Genomic DNA, 13194 nt, shown 5'->3' with positions numbered 1-13194 from the left:
GTTCTCCAGACCAGAGTCCACCGCTCTTAACCACTACACCATGGGACTGGAGCCTGGGGAAGGCAGGATTTGGGGAGGGACCTCGGCAGGGTATAATGCCATAGAGTCCATACCCCAAAGCTGCCTTTTCTTCCGGGAAACTGATCTCTGTCACCTGGAGATCCTCTGTAGTTCTAGGAGATCTCCAGGTCCTGCCTGGAGGCTGGCAACCCTAACTGAAGGGGACTTTTGACAGTGGTTTGTGGTTCCGATCCACTGTTCAAAGAGGGAAATGTTAAAAAATCCAAAATTGTTATCCCAGTTGAATTTAAACAGGTTATTAAGTTATATGTCAAATTATTATCTTTCTTTTCAGCCAAAAAATTAATTTCCTAAGTGGTTCATAGGTAATTGCCATTTGTATTAAATGTCAACTCCTATGAAGTTGAGGAGGGATCTCTCTGTCAAGCTGGACTCAAGCACAGTGAAGGGGTACCTGCTCTCCTCTTGAGTTTTGTGGTTGATTTGGTATTCAAAAAAATCAGCAAGAATTTGTTCTTTAGCTGCAGGCTTCCTAGAGAGTAAGTTTGAATATACATGCTTAGCACTGCACTCTTATTTATACTCATTTTGCTAGTTAAAAAAAAAAGTTGTCATGTCAGGGTTGAAACAGAAAAATAATGCCAGAGGCAGAAAAAGCTTCCTTAGTTTCCTGAAATGAATGAGTCATGATTACACAGCTGCCTTCCAGGGACATCAAGCACTGATCCATCTAGCCCAGGCTGGGCTGGGGTTGCCAGATCCCTAGCAGGGGTAGGGGATTCCCTGCTCCGGGCTCCTTCCCCCTGGCTGGTCAGCGGGGGACTTACAGGCAGGAAAACTAGGCTTAGGCACGCACCGGAAGTGACGTCATCATGTCGCCAATGACACAGGGGCACTCTGGTATTTGGGCAAAAACTCTATGGTAAAAATGCCTTTTACCATAGAGTTGTTGCCCAAATACCAGAGTGTTCCTGCATTGGCAGCGACATGATGATGTCATTTCCAGTACTCACTGGAAGTGATGTCACCACATCACCAGTAACGCAGGCCTAGTTTTCTTGCTGGTAAGTCCCACCATCACCCCCTGCTGGTTGGCAGGTGGTACCTGGCAACCCAAAGCCTGGCAAGGTCTACTTTGACTCCAGTCAGCTATCCAAGATGAAAGGCAGATGTCCTTACTGTTACCTGAGATCACGTGGGAAGGCCCTTAAGACAATCTAGCAATGCAAAAAAGAGCATCATACCGCTTTTCCTGGAGGTCCTGGAAGTCCCGGTGGCCCTCGGAAGCCAATGGATCCCTGAAAATAAGGAGATGGCATTAAAAACGCCTGGTCTAGAAGGTGAAATTGTCTTTAAGTGAATTACTCTTGGAAGGCAAGAAGACACATAGAATGAATTGCTTCACATATCTCAGTCATTATCCCAACGAGAGAGCTGAACTGTTCCCACCTCCTTCTCTTGGCCATTGCAATATACCAACTTACAGAACAATTACTAGAAATCTTGCTAAGGAAATCACTGTTTAGGAGACAATAAGTGCGTGGACAAAAATCCAAGGGAAGAGACCCAGGCTTACCCTTTCACCAACAGGGCCAACCGGTCCAATAAGCCCTCTTAATCCTCGGGGACCCTAAGGAAGAAATACAATAGACAACAAAGCTGAGGACCAAGAGAAGAACAGACCACTCACAATCTGAAGATCTCAAACCGATTTAGAGGTCAGTGGGACTCACTCTGGGACATGTGGAATACCCCCCTCTTAAAAAATCCACAATAATTTGGGGCATGTACGCAGAACCAGCTGCCTCACTGCTGAATACCCATGATGAACTGCTCCCAAGACTATGGGTACTTTTTAAACCCCACCCTTCTTCCAAATAGCTCAGCTTGTTTCCTTACATGTAGGACATCAGTTTTACCTGCAAGCCAACACTTCCTGGAGGTCCCGCAGGGCCTGGAGGGCCTGGTGAACCCTGAGAGTGAAGAATAATACAATAAATGCGATAAGGTGTATTGACAAGCCCTGTGTTTGCAAAACACTTCCCAGTTTTCTTCTAATTTTCCTCTAATTTCACCATCCCGACCAATACAAGAGGCAAGAGTTTAGTTGCAGGGCATTGCCTTGGGCAACACCATCTACGGAGCAAACTATCACAAGAAGCTGAGTTCTACTGCATCCCTAACCCTATGCCCATCAATAGGGTTGCCAACCTTAAGGTGGCACCTGGAGATCTTCTGCTATTACAATTGATCTCCAGACAACCAAGATCAGTTCCCTTGGAGAAAACAGCTGCTTTGAAAAGTGCTTTGGAGGGCTGCCTGGTCCCTCTTCGCCACCAGCGGGAGATTCTTGGGGTGGAGCCTGAGGAAGGCGGGGTTTGGGAAGGGGAGGGACTTGAATGGCATAGAGTCCAATTGCCAAAGCAGCCATTTTCTCCAGGGGAACTGATCTCTATCGGCTGGAGATAAGTTGCAATAGCAGATCTCCAGCTAGTAGCTGGAGGTTGGGCAACCCTAACTCTATGGCATTATACTGTGATGAGGTCCCTCCCCTCCCCAAACCCTGCCATCCCTTGGCTCCATCCCCAAAATCTCCAGATATTTCCCAACCCAGAGAGGGCAATCCTATTGAGTCTGGGATAATCTAGTATGACATATGATGGCCTCTTGATTCAGGCTCGTTAGTTAAGGTCCTCTTACTAGAACTCGGGACCTTCTGTAGGCAACGCATGTGCTCTGCCCCAAGGCATGATTCCTTCCATAAACATACAAAGCTGCTTCATGCTGTTTCAAGACTGATCGGGGATTCACACTGGGTGTCTCCCCCATATCCAAAGCTTACAGATTATCCTGTCCTGCAAGGCCTCTCTCTTTCCCTCACCAAAAATATGCTCCTTCATTCTACATCCATCACCGCCAGGGTGACAGCCTGTGGAAGAGTTCTATATGCACATCAGGACGGGGGGGGGGGGTGTCTTGGTATTTGCAGTATAATTTTATTGTTTTATTTTGTTAAAAAAATCTATATCACCTCATTCTCAAGGTTGTGCCCCCCAAAAGAAAATTACACCACCACAAAAAATCAAAGCCATAAAACCAGCAGTAGTATTAGCACTAAGACACTAAAAGCAGCAATAGTAAAATCTTATGAGTATAATATTCCTCTCTTTTCCCCACTCACCGGAAAAGTGATGAATTAATTGTATAAAATAGCTGCTGAGGCGTACACAATATTAGTGTTATTATACAAGGCCTTAGAAGCATCTACAAATCTCTCCCTCTAGTATTACTGCTTTCTCATAAGAAGAGTTGGTTTTTATATGCCGACTTTTTCTGCCACTTAAGGGAGAATCAACCCAGCTTACAATCACCTTCCCTCCCCTTCCCCACAACAGACACCCTGTGAGGTGGTGGGGCTGAGAGAGAGTGACTAGCCCAAGGTCACCCAGCTGGCTTCGTGTATAGGAGTGGGGAAACCAATCCAGTTCACCAGATTAGCCTCCTCCGCTCATGTGGAGGAGCGGGGAATCAAACCCAGTTCTCCAGATCAGACTCCACTGCTCCAAGAAGAGCCCTGCTGGATCACTGGAGGTCCATCTAGTCTAGCACCCTGTCTCACACAGTGGCCAACCAATTCCTCTGGAGTGCCAACACAGGGCATAGAGGACCAGGACCTTCCCTGGATGTTGTCTCCAAGGAGTCAAGGAGGGTCTGTCTTCTTTCTGCCCCCCCTTTCCCCACACCAATCACAGCAGTAGTGACAGACAGCACCGGTTACATTATTTGAGATGTGTGGGAAGAAAGTCATCAAGTTCCCTTTCGAGCCAGGCATCTGACTCCTTGTTTGCTCTGCCTTGTTCCTAAAAATAACTCCTAACAACTACCCAACAGGCTGGAACACTCACAGGCAGAAGGTGTTCCTCAAAGGTAGAGGTGTCAGGCTGAGCCTGGCAACCAGCAGGAGGATTGAGGGTGGAGACATGGGGTGGGGGGAGTGATGTCAGTGACATTATTGATGTCACTACGTCCCTTCCAGGTACAACCCAGAAGTGACAATGGGTAGCTCTAGGAACCCCTGGGAAATCTATGATAGAACCATAGAGCTTCTGGTGATTCCTAGAACTACCCATTGTCACTTCTTGGTTATACCCAAAAGTGATGTACCAACACAGTGGCCAGTGGCAGGCTTTTAAAAAAAAATCTCCCATTGCTGCTCAGAGTGGTGGCAGGCAACAGTAATGATTGGCAGGAGGTCTCACACCATAGCGGGAGGTCTGGTAAGCCTACTCAAACGGCTGTTGATTCTGCAGGTCTGCCTGATCCTTCACCATCTAGTTGAGATCTTCTCTGAGGCCTTGATCTGTGGTTCCCCTGCTAGGGTTGCCATATGCCCACTGGTATTGCAGCAGCCACTGGGAGTAAAAAAAATGGGGAAAACCTGGACGTGACATCACACCTCTCTAGGAATCACTGGAAACTATAGTAAAACCATAGTATTACAGGTAATTCCTAGAGGAGACTGTCATCACTTCTGGGGGAAATCAGTGATTCCTAGAAAGGCATGAAGTCACTTCCAGCTTGTTCTCAGAAGTGATATCACACCATCGTTGACGGCCACTCCCTGTGTCCCTACCCGCCACCCCCAGTTTCCTGCTGGTTGCCAGATCTCCTTTAGAAGAGAAGTGGTTTCTTCATTTATGACAGTTCCTCCTGTACCTATTGGCCTGACACCTACTCTGTTGAGTTTTAGGCACCAGGTGAAATTATTCTTACTTACCCAGACCTCTGGTAGACTCTAAGCAGGTCTTCTGGAGTCCCACAACTGATTTTGCTTCTTCTGTCTTATCAATTTACTCTAATGTTTTATTTGTTAGACTTATTTTAGTTTTATTATAGCATATGTCAGCCTGCCTCAAGAACCTACTAGGTTGCCAGGCAGAAGATACATATTTTAAATAAATATGTTGTAGCCTCTGTTCTTTTCTGAACACAATTCCTTTGAAATTTTAACTGGTAACCAAACTTTATCATTTAAAGCCTTACCTTCTCTCCATCTTTGCCTAGTTCTCCAGGCTCGCCTTTGTAACCAGTATGACCCTAAAAATAAAGCTGCAACAGTCAGAATCTCATTCATGTGATCTTACGGATCACTCAGAAAAAAGCAAGTTAGAAAGTTTTTAGCTAGACTGAAACAAATGGCTGCCCACTCAACACATGAATGGAAGAACATTCTTCTGTGCATGAAACACAGAAGGTAGAGGTGATGAAAGGGTTTGAAAGCCCCCCCCCCCATTTTCTGAAAACAAAAATTCTCCAGACCTCTAGCCTTGAGTCCAAGTGAGAAAGGCAGACTATAAATAATGTAAATAAAAAGTAAATAACCAAAAATGCCTCTTTACCTTGAATCCTGGAACTCCTGGTGGCCCTGGAGGGCCAGGCGGGCAGAGGGCTGGGCACTGTAGCAGAAAGAAAGAAAGAAAGGAAGAAAGGAAGAAAGGAAGAAAGGAAGAAAGGAAGAAAGGAAGGAAGAAAGAAAGAAAGAAAGAAAGAAAGAAAGAAAGAAAGAAAGAAAGAAAGAAAGAAAGAAAGAAAGAAAGAAAGAAAGAAAGAAAGAAAGAAAGAAGGAAGGAAGGAAGGAAGGAAGGAAGGAAGGAAGGAAGGAAGGAAGAAAGAAAGAAAGAAAGAAAGAAAGAAAGAAAGAAAGAAAGAAAGAAAGAAAGAAAGAAAGAAAGAAAGAAAGAAAGATTAAACCAGCCCAAAATAATCCATGAAATGTTCTGTCTTTCCTATTATCCCTTTTGGGGAAGAAGGAAGGCAGAGATATGAACGACCCACCAAACATTCACATGCTGCAAGAGGGTGAACCTCATGAACAATGTCAAGAAACTGGAAAGATAGTATATTCACCAGTGACCAGTATTATGAAGAGTCTCTTTATTTTCTTCTGGGCTTCCTGCATTTCATGGGTCTTGGACCCTGCTGATGACAACTTCTAATTGTTGTGTGTGTGTGTGTGTGTTTGTGTGTGTATAAGGTAAAGTGTGCCATCGAGTCACAACCAACTCATGACAACCCCATGAAGTTCCATCTCATGGGGTTTCCAAGGCAAGGAACTAGCAGAGGTGGTTTGCCATTACCTTCCTCCACATAGCAGCCCCTGTCTCCCTTGGTGGTTTCCCACCCAGGTACTGAGCCTGCTGAGCTTCCAAACTCTGGCAAAATCAGGCTAATCCGGCCTATTAGGGCTGCTAAGGGTGTATGTATATAGTCTGTCAAAAGACAGCTCATCTCATGCTCCTGGTAGAGGACTCTAGCGCCCAGACGTTTATGCTAGAATTAAAAGGTGTTAGTGTTTAAGGTGTCACTTCTGTTTATTTCAGCCAAATGTAAGAAAACGTTCAACTGGAGGAGACTGATTGAGACGCTGTCTCTGCTGCGGTCAAATTAGGGTTGCCAACCTCCAGGTATTAGAAGAAGAAGAGTTGGTTTTTATATGCCGACTTTCTCTACCACTTAAGGGAGACTCAAACCGGCTTAAAATCACCTCCCCCTCCCCACAACAGACACCCTGTGAGGTAGGTGAGGCTGAGAGAATGTGACTTGCTCAAGGCCACCTAGCTGGCTTCGTGTGGAGGAGTGGGGAAACCAGTCCAGTTCACCAGATTAGCCTCCACCGCTCATGTGGAGGAGAGGGGAATCAAACCCTGGTTCTCCAGATCAAACTCCGCCGCTCCAAACCACCGCTCTTAACCACTACACCACGCTGGCTCCCTGTATTAGCTCCATGTATTAGCTGGAGACCTCCTGCTATTACAACGGATCGCCAGCCGATAGAGATCAGCTCCCCTGGAGAAAGGGCCGCTTTATTGGACTCTATGGTAGTCCCTCCCCAAACCCTGCCCTCCTCAGGCCTCTGCCCCAAAAGCCTCCCACTGGTGGCGAAGAGGGGCCTGGCAACCCTAGGTCAAATGGACCCAACTCAGCCGACATCGTTGTGAGAGTTTCCACACTACAGTCTTTGGTTCTTGTAGGTTATCTGGGCTGTGTGACCGTGGTCTTGGTACCAAGACCACGGTCACACAGTCCGGATAACCTACAAGAACCAATGAACTCTGACCGTGAAAGCCTTCGACAATACTACAGACTTTGTTTGGTTTAACCAGAATTCCCTTTCCTCTTCTGATTCCTGGGAACTGTAGGATGGTGATAAGTGGGACAAAGAACTCCAGCACACCACAATTCACTGGGGACTCCATGACTGTGCAAAATGGTAAGACAAGACCCAAAAGGCATCTGGAAGCCATTAACGTGATATGCGATATGAAGTTACATACACTTCATAGTTTCAGTTGGAGTTTTTAAACATTTTGAATACCAGCGTTCCATCTTTAAAGCTTTCGAGTGACTCCAGTGTTTTTCATTGAATTATTAACTTCTAGACCGGGGTGTTAAACATAAGGCCCGCGGGCTGAATCCGGCCCCCTGAGAGCTTTTACCCGGCCCACGAGCCAGCTGAGGAAGCCACCCCTAAACTCTAAATCTGGGGCAGCAAAGAATGGCCCAACGCGACCGAGTGACATTTACAGTATGTCATATCTGGCCCTCATAACAATTGAGTTCAACACCCCTGTTCTAGACCAAAGCTTTTTAAACTGTGGGTCGCGACCCCATGGGGTCGCGAACCACAGTTTAAGAAGCTTTGGTCTAGAACAGGGGTGTTGAACTCAATTGTTATGAGGGCCAGATATGACATACATGAATATGGGGGTTGCAAAACTGGATATGGGGTTGCAAAACCCCATGGGGTCGCGACCCACAGTTTAAGAAGCTTTGGTCTAGAACAGGGGTGTCAAACTCAATTGTTATGAGGGCTGGATATGACATAAATGAATATGGGGGTTGTAAAACTGGATATGGGGTTGCAAAACCCCATGGGGTCGCGACCCACAGTTTAAGAAGCTTTGGTCTAGAACAGGGGTGTCGAGCTCAATTGTTATGAGGGCCGGATATGACATAAATGAATATGGGGGTTGCAAAACTGAATATGGGGTTGCAAAACCCCATGGGGTCGCGACCCACAGTTTAGGAAGCTTTGGTCTAGAACAGGGGTGTCGAACTCAATTGTTATGAGGGCCGGATATGATATAAATGAATATGGGGGTTGCAAAACTGAAACTGAATATGGGGGTCGCAAAAAAATGTGGCAACAGGGAATGGTAAAATTATATGTATACCAAATAATTGTTTTAAAATAAATTTATTTATGATTTATTATCAGTAAATGATTGATTTGTATACCTATTTTATATACCTATATACCCAGGGTCGCATAAAAATTTCTCGGGCGAAAAGGGGTCGCGAGTGGAAAACGTTTAAGAAGCCCTGTTCTAGACTTTCTCCCTGTCTCTAAATCCAGCAGCATCCATAACAGGGGCCATTATATTACAAAAAGCTAAAATTAAGAGAATATAAATGTCCACATTTTGGCAATCAAATTTGCTTTAAGAAGATTTGTAATTGGTAGGGTTGCCAAGCTCAAGGTGGTGGCTGGCGATCTCCTGCTATTACAACTGATCTCCAGCCGATAGAGATCAGTTCCCCTGGAGAAAATGGCCACTTTGGCAATTGGACTCTATGGCATTGAAGTCCCTCCCCTCATCAAACCCCTCCCTCCTCTGGCTCCACCCCAAAAATCTCCATGTATTTCCCAACCCAGAGCTGGCAGCCCTAGTAACTGGAAGTCTCTCATCTATTTGGCATGTCTCTCCAGTGTGGAACTTTGACCTCAGGTAGGACTTTGGTCTGTTTGGGATTCCAGTGCAAACACATCTGTTTCAAACACATGAATCCAATCCTTTCCATGACCGGTTGTCAAGATTCTCATCTGCTCTAACCAACCCTGCCAAGTGAAATGAATTCAGCGGTGATGGCAGGAACATTGACACATTAACAACTTTGCAAGTACGACTCCAGAAAAATTTCAAGATTATCTGAAACACTGCAGACTGTGGCTTCACCATGGAGGGGCAAACTTATCTTTAACAACAGAAGTATTGCAGACTTTCCTAACATAGGGCTTTCCCCGCATTCTCTTCTTCCTCGGCTCGAAGTTCCTGCCTCTTCGGTGTTTTTTAAAAGTTCCACACATGTTTTACTCCCTCTCTAGTGGCTGATTTCATGTAGCAGAAGATTAAATCTAGTTTATTTCCCTGCTGATTTATGCCACAGCTTTTTACGCTTCATAAAAATGGGTGTGGTATTGAATTGACCACTAGAGGGAGCAAAACACATGCAGAACTTTAAAAAACACACTGAACCAACCAGAACTTTGAGACAAGGAAGAAGAGAATGCAGAAAAGCCCACAAAGAAAGACTGCTCTGCTTCTGGAATTAAACAGATCCCCAAACTACAGACATCCATTCCTTTGGAGAAAATGGCTGCTTTGGAGGGTGGACTCTATGGCCTTATACCCTGCTGAGGTCCCTCCCCTCCCCAAACCCCGCCTTTTCCAGGCTTCCCCCCCAAATCTCCAGGAACTTTCCAACCTGGAGTTGGCAACCGTACGTTAGGCTGTTATTTTTTATATAGGAATTTAAAAAAGAAGCTTTTGTTGAGCAGAGATGTGGTTTTAAGTCTTGCTTATAAAGATAAGGTCCGATATTAGAAATAGGAGCAGTTTTATGGTAGCTGTTGAACAAATCTGCTCGAGTAAAAACGAGACATTTCCCCGGTATCTTCCTCTCCAAAGCATGTAATTTCATGCCAGGGGTATAATTTTCTATTAAATTTTACAGGATGTTCTTTTTTAAAAAAATGCTGACATTTTTCCCATCCAGCCTCAATAGGATTTTTCAATAAAGGCGGTACGAGGAAATTATCAGCTTCTCCCCGAGTACACCAATTAGGAATCTAAAGAAGCTGTCATAATAACAGATGCAGAATCTTGAAATGTTGCACGCCGACTCATTAATGTCATGTTTGTTTCATCGCAAAGAATCCAGACACTTTTGCTCAAAAGGGAAAAGAACAAACAACCATCTCCCCCCTCCCCTTCTTTGCTCAAGGGAACAAGGTGCTGTCGCCCCTGGAAACAAACAGCAAAATAAATCCAACTTTTCCTCAATTTCAAAGGCAGACTTGAAAGAGAGGACTTTTAAAAAAGAGAGAGACCATCAACCGATATGCTTCTTTATAAAGATGCCAGCGCAAGCTATACAGAGCCAGCGCTGGCCATCATAAATAATATTTCATGTTTTCTGGTTTGAAGTGAACACCTGGATTTTGGAAATGGATCCAAACATTTGGCAGAACGCTGGATGGCATCCTTGTGGGAATGTATGCGGGGGGGGGGGGGGGGGCAAGTGGCAGGATGGGAGAGAAGAAAAGTTGGTTTTTATATGCCGACTTTCTCCACCACTAAAGGAAGAATCAAACCAGCTTACAATCACCTTCCCCTCTTCACAAAAAACACCTTGTGAGGTAGGTGGGGCCGAGAGAACTGTGACTAGCCCAAGGTCACCTAGCTGGCTTCATGCGTAGGAGTGGGGAAACCAACCCGGTTCACCAGATTAGCATCCGCCGCCCATGTGGAGGAGTGGGGAATCAAACCCGCATCTCCAGTTTAGAGTCCCCCACTCCAAACCACTGCTCTTAACCACTACACCGCACTGGCTCTTGTGAAAGCATCTTCATATCAAATCGCTCAGCGTATGCAAAGCATACAGAAGGCAAGAATCTCTCTCTTGTAGGGTTGCCAACTCTGGGTTGGGAAATTCCTGGAGATTTGGGGGTTGAGCCTGGGGAGGGTGGAGTTTGGAGAGGGGAGGGGCTTCAGTGGGGTATAATTAGGGCTACCAACCTTCAGGCAGTGGCTGGAGATATCCTGGGATTATGACTTTTCTCTCGATGACAGAGATCAATTCACCTGGAGAAAATGGCTGCTTTGGGAGGTGGGTTCTTTGAGATTATACCCCACTGAAGTCCCCCCCCAAACCCCACCCTTCTCAGCCTCCACCCCAAAATCTTCAGGTATTTCCCAACCCAGAGCTGGCAACCCTACAAGAGAGAGATTCTTGCCTTCTGTATGCTTTGCATACGCTGAGCGATTTGATATGAAGATGCAATACATTCCACCCTCCAGAGAAGCCATTTTCTTCAGAGGAACTGATCTCTGTACTCTAGAGATCAGCTGTAATTCTGGGGGATCTCCAGACCCCACCTGGAGCTTGGCAACCCTACTCGCCAGTGCAATAGCTTTGCATGTGCAGGGGTCTTTTTTTAGGTGGAAGGAAGATGCATTCAAATATACTCTTCACCCAACCACAGGGACAATACTCGGCAAATTGTACCAAATGCCCTACTGAACATTTGCTATCTGCTGTCATTCCTGCAAATAAGTCATTAATTAAAATCCCTACTCACTTTGAATCCCAAATCAAAGCCCACCCCCACCCAAATAAACCTGTCGGTGACACAGGAACGGCTGATGCAACTTTATTTTGAATATCACTTAGGCTGAGATTAGCGAGATGTGTATGCAGGGCCTTTTGAGCTGTGGGCCCCAAACTTCGGAACTCCCTGCGCAATATGTCAATGTACAATAGCTCACAAACTTTTGATAGCGTATGGAAAGAAATGTTACCTGAAGGTCTCCGTTGCCATCAGGAAGAACGCCGGGCACACCCTGCAAGCAGGAGAATTTAGGATTTTTATTTATTTATGTCTCACTTTGCTCTCCACTTGGAACCCCAAGCAACTGACAAAAACATCCAACTATAATTAGACCAACAAACAACACAATGAAAATTCTGAGCATTTTGCAAGGAAAGTCTATTGTAGCAGTTACATGTACGTAGCATGGTTCATGAAGGCCTCTCTATTGCACTCAGAGAAAAGAGAGTCTTCTGACCAAGTCTGAACACCCACATGAATATATGAAGCTGCCTTATACTGAATCAGACCATCAAGGCCAGTATTGTTCACTCGGACTGGCAGCATCTCTCCAGGGTCTTGGGTCTTTCCCATCACCTACTGCCTGGTCCTTTTAACTGGAGATGCCGGGCATTGAACCTGGGACTTTCTGAATGCACAGCAATTCCACTGAGCCACAGCCCCTCCCCTAAGCATTAGCTTCTAAAGAATTAAGAACTGTAAGTGAGCAAAAGATTGTCTAATTTAACCCTCTACAGTGAGGCAGGATCACCCACCCGCCCACCTTCTCTAGAGGTCAGAACAACAATCTAGACAGCAGTGTGCTAGAAGGAAGGGAATACATGCAGGCGGCACAAACAAGTGAGTCAAGTCACACTCAGTCAAGGAAGCTTAGTCCTTATGTTTCCAAAGGCTGTACTCTTCAGCTCCTATCGAGTCTGTGTCTTCCTTTTCAGGGCATTAGCATTACATGAACTACACTAAGGTGCACTGAAGCACATTAGGATTGTTCTTCAGCTGCCGCTGTACTGAAAAGAATACTTTTATACTAAACGAAGAAAGGGTGCAGTTCTAATGGGGCATGGAAGTTAGGCTCTGAGAGGAGGAGGAGGAGGAAGAAGAGGAAGAGGAAGAAGAAGAAGAGGAGGAGGAGGAGTTGGTTTTGATATGCCGACTTTCTCTACCACTTAAGGGAGACTCAAACCGGCTTACAATCACCTTCCCTTCCCCTCCCAACAGTCACCCTGTGAGGTGGGTGAAGCTGGGAGAATGTGACTAGCCCAGGGTCACCCAGCTGGCTTCGTGCGGAGAAGTGAGGAATCAAACCCGGTTCTCCAGATCAGACTCCGCCAGTCCAAACCACCGCTCTTAACCACTACACCACGCCGGCTCCCGTGTGATCTAAGAATCTTAACTTACCGGCGGGCCAGGAGGGCCAGGTGGGCCAGCAAATCCTGGTAGTCCAGATGGTCCCTAAACAGAACAAGAAAAGGATACAAATTCCAATGTAGTCATTTCATAATTATCTAATGACCGTCTTCCGCACAAGCCAGGAAGAGAACTCTAGGTAGATAATCCACCTACAATAAATCTGTGTAACAATTCAAAATGTATATGACTGAAGTCCCAGAACGTGTAGTTGTTACCTGAACACCCCCTTACCATACCACCACTTGGAACCCAGTTTTTCTTCAAGATTTAGGGCTGGATCCAAAACAAAAATGTGCCATGAAGTTGAAAGG

General features: G+C 45.7%; 1 long non-coding RNA gene across 1 annotated transcript; it reads right to left on the bottom strand.

Moving 5' to 3' along the window:
* Positions 1-1939: 1939 nt before the first annotated feature.
* On the bottom strand, positions 1940-12919 carry LOC130473842 (uncharacterized). Its single transcript, XR_008933177.1, has 5 exons — positions 12872-12919; positions 11664-11705; positions 5421-5477; positions 5065-5118; positions 1940-1994 (listed from the first exon to the last, which is right to left on the bottom strand). It is a non-coding gene; the product is annotated as an uncharacterized LOC130473842 (long non-coding RNA).
* Positions 12920-13194: the final 275 nt, after the last annotated feature.

This window comes from Euleptes europaea, chromosome 2, assembly GCF_029931775.1.
Source record: "Euleptes europaea isolate rEulEur1 chromosome 2, rEulEur1.hap1, whole genome shotgun sequence".
Classification (NCBI taxonomy): domain Eukaryota; kingdom Metazoa; phylum Chordata; class Lepidosauria; order Squamata; family Sphaerodactylidae; genus Euleptes; species Euleptes europaea.
The sequence above is the reverse complement of the archived record's forward strand: the minus strand, read 5'-3'. Positions and strand labels throughout refer to the sequence as shown.